Below are 9,118 nucleotides of genomic sequence, written 5' to 3'. Positions count from 1 at the left end.
AAAGCCTTGCGGCATTCTACGTAATTGTCGTGAAGCTGTTGCCAATTTCCGCTGTTACGGTTTCTTTGAGCGACGCGCCTTGCTCTGTTGCAGTCGCCTCTTAAACGTGCGATCTCTTCAGTCCACCAATAGGTCGGTTTTCTAGCTGCTCTACATGGCGCACGGGGCATTGCCGCGTCGCACGCTGCAATTAATTTGGAGGTCACCGCCTGCGTCATGCTAGCAACAGACTCTGGGTACTCCACGTTATCGCTCCAGACCAGTTTGAAGATATCCTCATCGAAGAGTCGATGTTTCCATCTACGTTTCAAGCAGATATTTCTACTGCGCACTGGTGGTGTGCAGAGTTCGACGATAATAGCGCGATGATCGCTATGCAGATAGATGTCTCCAACAGACCATTTCATGTTTTGTGCTATCGTATCGTGAGCAAATGTCAAGTCGATGGCAGACCGATTTCGGCCTGCTTTAAATATATGTTCACCAGTGTTCAGAAGCACAACATCTAGTTGAGAGAACCATTGCAAGAGCACTCTTCCTCTAGCGTTGGTGTGATTGCTACCCCAGAAAGTAGACCAAGCGTTAAAGTCGCCGACCAGGATAAGCGGAGACTTGCTCCTGGTTTCTGTCACGATTTCGGAGAGTAGCTGCTCAAATTCCTGTAAGTCCAGACTAGGAGGAGCGTAACAAGAGAACAAAAATATCTCGTCTACCTTGACCCATGTAAAAAAGCGTCGGCTGACTGTAGTAGAGCATTGAAAGGACCTACCATTAGCGGACCATATTGCTGCTTTACCGGAGGAGTCTGAAATCCATGAGGAGTTTCTTACATCTTGATATTGTTCACACAGTAGAGCTATATCCATATTTCGCTCGTAAGCCGATTGGAAAAGCAGGTCCTGTGCCGGTCTGCAGTGATTCAGATTGATTTGCACAATCCTTATTTGCGCACTTTGTCTACCGCCTTCTTGAACTCCGGACAGCGAGCGTTTCCAACAGCGTGCTTGCCTCCACATGGAATAGATTTGCTGTCCTTGCTGAATACAGCAGCAAAGTGGGCTTCCTCACCACATCTTCGGCAAGACTTACTACGATCTTCCGGGAATTTACAGTTTGCAGCTTTGTGACCATAGCGCCAGCATTTCATACAGCGTTTCGGCTCCACACATTCCATGATTCGGCAGATTGACCAGCCGATGCGAATTTCCCCTGTGTTTAGCAGTTTATCTGCATCTGATGCCGCGAGCTTTAAAAATGCTATTTGTAAGCCCCGTTGTTTACCGCCCACTATACGAACATTGCTTTTCTCCAATTATTTATGACACTTTCCAGACGAAGAGCGTCGCAAATCTCTTGTTCAGACGTAATTTCATCCAGGTCTTTGATGACCACCGTTTTGCTATGAGTCAGTGCTGCCACACGTACTGAGTCACCAAGCATACTAATCACTGCTGTCTGAAAGCCCACTGTGTTGCTTTCTGATGTTTTAGTTTTTTTAAGCTCTGGCAGCAATTCATTTTTGGCGGTTCTGCGCACGAGCTTGACCGAGTTGCCAAGGTCCTTAAGCGATTTATCCATCCTTATGGTCGTAAGGATATCCGCGTAACTTTTGTCCGCAGTAGATGCGATGATGATTGCATCTGGCTTGGACCGCAAGCGCGGCTTTTTTTTTGTTTCGACCTTTTTCCACTCCTGTGTTTTAGTAATTTTTATCTAAGGGATAAAAATTCTCCTGTATACCTGTTAGATTCTGCTTGTCTTTTAATTTGTTGATTTTGTGTAAATGTACTCTTATTACTTCGTAATTGCTGTGTACTGCAACGTTGCGATTTATTGACGTCTTTTCCTTGGTATCGCTTATTGGAGGATTGGCGGAAACGAGAATCGGATTGATCCACCTCCATAGGTTCTACTTCGTCGGTTGCATCATCGCCAAAGGCACGTTTATTGTAATGGGGGTTTTTCTGCTGGTAAACGAGGTCCTGGTCAGAAAAGTTTTGAACTTCCTTATATTATTGCTTGTATTTATCGTGTTTTTATTTTCAAACGTTATTGCGAAAACGTTGGCTTCAACTTCGTGTGCCAAAGTTAAGGCGGATAGTAAGTTAGACGGACGTGACGAAAAAATAATATCATATAATGGTCTCCTGAGACCCGATACAAAAACACGGAATGCATCCATTCTGTATTTGCTATGCATGGACTGTACCACGTTACTGTCGTACATCATAATAACCTTATCATAATAACTTTACGTTCAACATTGCCGTAAAATTGCAATACTGAGAGCTTTCCCTGCCTAAGAGTGTTAAGCTTTTGCTCGATTAGGTATATTGGGCTTATATCAGCATAGGTGAAGTCTAGTCCGGCTATTAAAGCTTTGGGATTTAATACTGTATTAAATGAAGCAATATGTAGCTATCTTGTATTCCGTAAAATTCGGGTTTCCTGTCATTGTATTGAATTTACAATCTTAACTTCTTTGTACGTTTCTATCTCATTATTTTTTTTGCTAATGAAGAAAATTTTCGAGACAACTCTTCTAACTTCTTATCAAATTCTAATTTCTGTACCTCAGGTGCTGTACGCACTGCCACTTCTAATAGCTTTGCAATATCGCTGATATTCATCTTTTCCTCTGTTTTAATTTTTCTTTTTTTCAAAACTGAATAACCTGCCACCGACAATAGAACAGTGGATTCAAGAATCAAACTTGTTAATTCAAATTTCAAACAAAAATATGAACTTTTTCGACTTCAAAAATTTCAATTCACGAAAATTTCATGCAAGTCAAGTCGCAAAACTTGTTTAAAAATTTGAAATTCTGTGATGGTTTGAGAACTAAATGAGAATTAGGAAGCGTTTCACTTACAATTTCAATACAATTCTATGTCCACATTCACAAATTTCTTCTGTTTGTTGTTGCTGTTTCACTTCCAAAATTTCTTCATATGTTGTCTTACTACTTTTTTTTAAGTTCACCAAGTCTTTCCTTTCCTGCAGGCCGATTCTAATTCACTAATTGCTATCGCTAAAATTCTTTAAATGGATTTTAGCGACTTTTAGTTTCTGCTAATTCGTTACCCTTAATTTCTATTCCCTAATTTTCTGAACTTTCAAACAGCTGAATTCTCCGGATAAATCGCTAAATCTCCAAATTTCGTATTCTGCTAAATTGGCAATCGCTAAATATCGTTGTCTCTATATACAAATTCTACTTATTCTATGTGTACATATGTATATGATATATCATATTTATGATATATAATGTGATTTTAGTAATAATATATGTAAGTGTGAAAGTGAGTAAGTGAAATTCATTAAGTGTAAGTATGAGGGTGTCAGAGTAAACTGTAAACCACCCCAATCCGGGATAACACGTGTTTGCAGTCGGGGTTAACAGATTGTATTCTAGTGTGCATCTGACTGATACCTGCCGGTCTCAGTGAGTAAACTGTGGGCTTACCGTGTTAGAGGGGGCTATGACACGGCGAACATACCTTTCCCCTACACTCGTGGGATGTCTATGGAAAACTTAAACAAATTAACCAAATTAGCAGGATCTCATACTGCAACTCAACAGGCGAATCGGGCGGAGTCTCATATCCGAAATACTGAACGCTAGGCTTTAACTCCTACACTAAGATTTCAAGAACGTAAGCAAGGCAAAGGATCCAAGGAAACAAAACTTGGTCCAACGCCTTCAGTAACAACTGCAACTTCAGTAAGTAAAAAATCAAATGAAAGTCACAAGATTGTGGGCTCTAAAGAGACCATCCCACAACCTTCGACCAGTACTGGTCAATCATCTGTACTAACAGTTTCTTTTGGTGATGCCACAAAATCGACAGGTCTGAGTGGCGCAGGTAGTAAATGGAAAGAAAAGCAAGGCTGACACTACGGGACAACTTAAACCTAGTTCAGCAAAAACTACCGTACCCTCCTTTGTGCCCAGAAGGACAGTAGGTGCTAAAGTCAGCTACGCAAACATTGCCAAGGGTATAAGATTGGCAATTCTTCCAACTCTATACCCGAAATCTATTTTCACACGGGAAGAGCAAGGAAAAGTAAAAGAGCTATTGATGGAGGAAATGCACAACGGCTGGAAGAACAAACTTAAGTTTGAAGGCATACACTTTCGACCAGGTCTTATACTGGTTGACTGTTCGAGCAAAGAAACGGCTGACTGGGTCCGTGAAGTAATACCACGGCTTAAAAACTGGGAAGGTGCTCAAGTGACCACGTGCACCGGGAAAAACATACCCTGCCCAGAGCAGCAGGCGTCTAAAAAGAAAAACTGCTAAAGCTGATGGTAATACAGAATGAAGCAAGGAGATGAAGAATGGGAAGCTGCCAACGCTTGGGATCGACGACCGATCGTGAGAAGCTATAAGAGCGACAAACTGTAGAATCGCTTACGTTTTCAGCTCTATCCCTGTTCACTTCCACAAAAACAGGACGGGTAAAGACACCGTAGAAACTGAAGACAACGAATCATCACCAATTTCGGGGGTAGAAATACCGGAGGTGGTGGTAAGAAGCATTGAAGCAGAAGCTACAAGGAGCGAGCATGTTGAAGAAATCAGCATTCTACCTCATGAAAATTAGGACATTGATGACCATGCTAAACATGGCGGAAACGACAGACTCGCACCGAGTCTCTCTGTCGGATATCGATGATGTTCCACTGACAGAGAAGAAAACCAAGGCCTAAATAACATCTATGATCAGTATAAAAATAACTCAAATAAATCTACCAAATGCGAAAGCTGCCTCGGCGGTTATCGCGACAGCAACACTCAAGAACAACCTGAGTAAAAAACTGGTTCAAGAAACTTGGATTTTCAAAAACCGCATTTGTGGCCTAGCCACTAAATACACACAGGTAATATGGCATGTCAGATGTGATAGCCCCAGAACTTGTTTGTTATTGAATAAAAATATTAACTTTCTTTGTCTTTCAGAATTCCTCTCCAGGGATTTAGTAGTAGGCCAGATTCCCATCAAAATCAAGGGGAATCCCAGAAGCATCGTCTTAGCAACTGGATATCTACTAGGTGACGAAACTGAGGTACCACCTGAGGGCATATGCAAACTGGTGCAATACTGCATAAATAAGAAGCTACCGCTTATACTCGGATGTGACTCTAACGCACATAACGAGGTGTAGGGCAGCACAGATACCAACAATCGGGTCGAGTACCTTCTAGAATTTATAATTAAAAATAAATTAGAAATTATAAACAAAGGGAATACACCAAACTTTGTAAATAGGATACACGAAGAGGTTCTAGATATAACGCTAGGAAATACTCTAGGAAGCGAACTAGTTAAGAATTGGATAGTTTCTAATGAACCATTGATGTCAGACCATAGAATTATAAGATTTGACATTGAAGAAGCACCCCATATCAATAAAATAGCTAGGAACCTTAGGAAAACAGACTGAGAAAAATACCAGAATAACCTAGGAATTAACCTAAGCCAGTCAGATATAGGGAGAAATATTCAGCCTGTAACCCAACTGGAACCCACTGCCGAAAACCTTAGCAATGCCATTATTGATGCATACGAAAGTAGCTGCCTACTAAGCTCAATAAAATCGACCAAGGACGTACCTTGGTGAAACAAGAAACTAACGATATTGAGAACAACGGCTCGAAAGCTATTCAACCAATCCAAGAGCACTGGATGCTGGACCGAATATAGAAGCACTCTCAATATCTATAATAAGGATATTAGGAGCGCAAAAAGAGAAGCTTTAGGACGTTCTGTACCAACATAGAACACACGACGGAGGCAGCAAGACTCTGCAAAGTATTAGCCAGAGAGAAAGCAATCTTAAAAGAGATGATATTACGTACACGGTAGGTGAGGAGAGAAGGATCCAATTACTTCTCGAGACTCACTTTCCAGGATCCTCCAGCACTGAGGAACAAGAAACTGAGAATACCAATCAGGAAGTTTGCCAAACAGCAGATAAAGAAGCCTGGGCTATTGCCAAGGATATATGTACGACAGTTAGGATCAAATGGGCGGTGAAAACCTTTAAACCATTTAAATCACCTGGTATAGATGGTATACTTCCAGCACTAATTCAACAGCGATTAAAATACCTGCTAACCTACTGAAGAAGATAACTAGTGCTAGCATTGCGTTTGGGTATATACAAAACGCTTGGAAAAAGGCAAAGGTAGTTGTCATACCAAAAACAGGCAAGAAGGATCCACTCCATCCAAAATCCTTCAAACCCATTTGCCTTACATCCGTCATGCTAAAAACATTAGAAAAAGTTGTGGTTAACTTTATCAGAACGACAGCACTAGTAACTACCCCTTTACATCCATGCCCACACGCGTGCAGGGCGGGGAGATCCACTGAAATCGCATTGTTTGAGCTGACAAATATGATAGAGGATAGTATTGAGAAGAGGAAAGAGCGATATGCGTATTTCTAGATATAGAGGGTGCCTTTGACAATACTTCACATGACGCTATAAAGAGATCACTAATAAACAGAGGAATAAACTCTACTCTGGCACGGTGGATGAGCAACATGCTTCGAACTAGGAAGGTAGAAATACGCACTAGTACGGCCCTGATAGGGATGAATACCACACGAGGATGTCCACAAGGTGGGGTACTCTCACCACTCTTGTGGAGCATACTGGTGAATGAACTACTTCACGAACTAGGAAACAACGGATTAGCAGTACAAGGTTATGCAAATGATATAGTTATAACAAGCAGAGTAAAAATTTGAAAATATTCTATGCGACAGAATCCAATATGGATTAGAAATTAAAAGAAACTGGTTTAACAAGATAGGACTGAGTACAAATCCAGGTTAAACTACAGTCGTAACTTTTACAAAAAAATACAAACTCAAACTTCTAAAGCCTATCAGAATAGATGGAATTGAGATAGAATTAAAGAAAATGATTAAGTTCTTAGGCATATATCTCGACTAAAAACTCAACTGGAAACACCACATTGAGAAGGTCAGGAAGAAAGCCACTAGGGCTCTTATGACCTGTAGATACATAGCAGGTAAAAGTTAGGGCTGTACACCAAAAATACTACATTGGATCTACTCGGCGATCATCAGACCCATTATCTCATATGGGGCACTCATTTGGGAAAATGGAACCCGACAGAATAATACTTACGCAATGAACATGCTACAAAGACTGGCATGCGTATGTATAACGAGTTCCATGCGGACTTGTCCAACAGCATCCATGGAGGTCCTTCTACAACTCACACCCTTTCCGATATACATCAGATTCCAAGCAGAAAGGGCATGAAGAAAGGATATATAACAGATAGCTGGCTTAATAGAAAGAAGTTCGAAAATCTTGCTAAGCAGTGTTCGGAAATTTCAATGCCATGGGACACAATGAATTCTAAGTTCAGATTTACTAAGCTTTTTAGAACTGAATTAAATAACAAAAGAAACTGGGAGGGCATCAATTAAACCTACCAGCTAACGAATAATACAATCGCATGGTTCACTGACGACTCGCTTACGGACGAAGAAGCCGGAGCGAGCATAGTCGGACCAGGCAAGAAGCACTGGGAAGCGCTGGAAAAAATACTAGCATCTTCCAAGTGAAAATTTACGCTATTTTAAAATCCGTACTCATTAATATTGAACGGAATTACCAGGGAAAAAACATTACAATACTGACAGACAGCCCAGCGGCGATCAAGGCACTGAACTCGCATCAGGTGATCTTAAGACTGGTGTTAAACTGCCTTGATAAGCTAAATCTGCTTGGCGAAACAAATCAAGTGTCGATTCTATGGGTACCGGGACATACTGGAGTACGCGGAAACGAACACGCGGATAAACTAGCCAGGAAAGGAGCAGTCACACCGATGATGGGGCCGGAACATTTTTATGTACTAGGAAATAGTACACTTCTTTCTCTCATAAAAATAAAGAAGCACCAGAATAAAAAGGATTACTGGGAAAATATACCAGGATTAAAGCAATCCAAATCACTTATTGGTACCTATAACAATAAGAGATACCAGGATTGTATGAACCTATCAAGAGAAAAACTTAGAATCATCGCAGGAATCCTAACACAGCACTGTAGACTAAAACACCACCTTACAAAACTGGGTATACTTACGGATGCAAACTGTAGATTCTATGAAGAGAATAAGGAGTCAGCTACACTTGTGTTGTTAGAATGCCCTGCGCTAATGCATATACGAAATAGGCTCCTAAGAGCCTTGTTGCACATGTTGCTTTGCAAAAAAGCGCAAAACAAAAAGTGCACGTATGTTCCTCGTACCCCTGCGGGATAGGGGTTAGAATATTTCCGCGGTAAGGCATGCCTGTCGTAAGAGGTGACTAAAAATCCAGGTAGGCGTCGGAGGGTGTGGCTTAAAAGGTCACAGAAACCCTGAGAAGCCCCTAAGCTGAGCCGAGTAGACGCCGGCTCTAACTAAGCGTCCACCATTCCGGGATGGCATAGAGGGACGCGTAAGCGCACAATGTCTGCTTCCAATGTGAGAGCAATTGATGCGCCAACGAGGGAATCGGAAATGCGCAGCGTCTGTATATCATGTTAGGGACGACTGTCGCATCACAATTCACATACGAGAGATGATAATGGAGGAAGCTTATAAGAAAAGGCATCAGGATCGATACCAGTAAGATTCTGATTACGGCATACTGGACAACAGCAAACGATTGGACATGATGACATGATAATGGAGAAAGCCTATAAGAAAAGGCATCAGGATCGATACCAGTAAGATTCTGATTATGGTATACTGGAGCAAACGATTGGATATGATGACATGGGCTGGTGGATGATGTATTCTGTTACCAATATGGGCTAGAGTGAAATCTGGTCCAGACGGCTTTCAGGCTGATGCTTCATCTGCCTCCGTCCCGTTAAAACCTGGCAAGCCTTAAAGAACGATCTTGGATTCGTCCTGTTAAGTTGGGGTGTAGGGGCAGTTAAGAATATCTTCTGCTTAGCTCCCGGTTTGTCTCTGAACACATGCACTCATAAGGCTATGTGTCAACCCTCGCATGACCTCCCTGTATTGCAAAGATAATCATGGAACCACAATAAGGGTAACTACACAACGAAACT

Source organism: Teleopsis dalmanni, chromosome 1 (genome assembly GCF_002237135.1).
Source record: "Teleopsis dalmanni isolate 2A chromosome 1, ASM223713v2, whole genome shotgun sequence".
Lineage (NCBI taxonomy): Eukaryota > Metazoa > Arthropoda > Insecta > Diptera > Diopsidae > Teleopsis > Teleopsis dalmanni.
The sequence above is the reverse complement of the archived record's forward strand: the minus strand, read 5'-3'. Positions refer to the sequence as shown.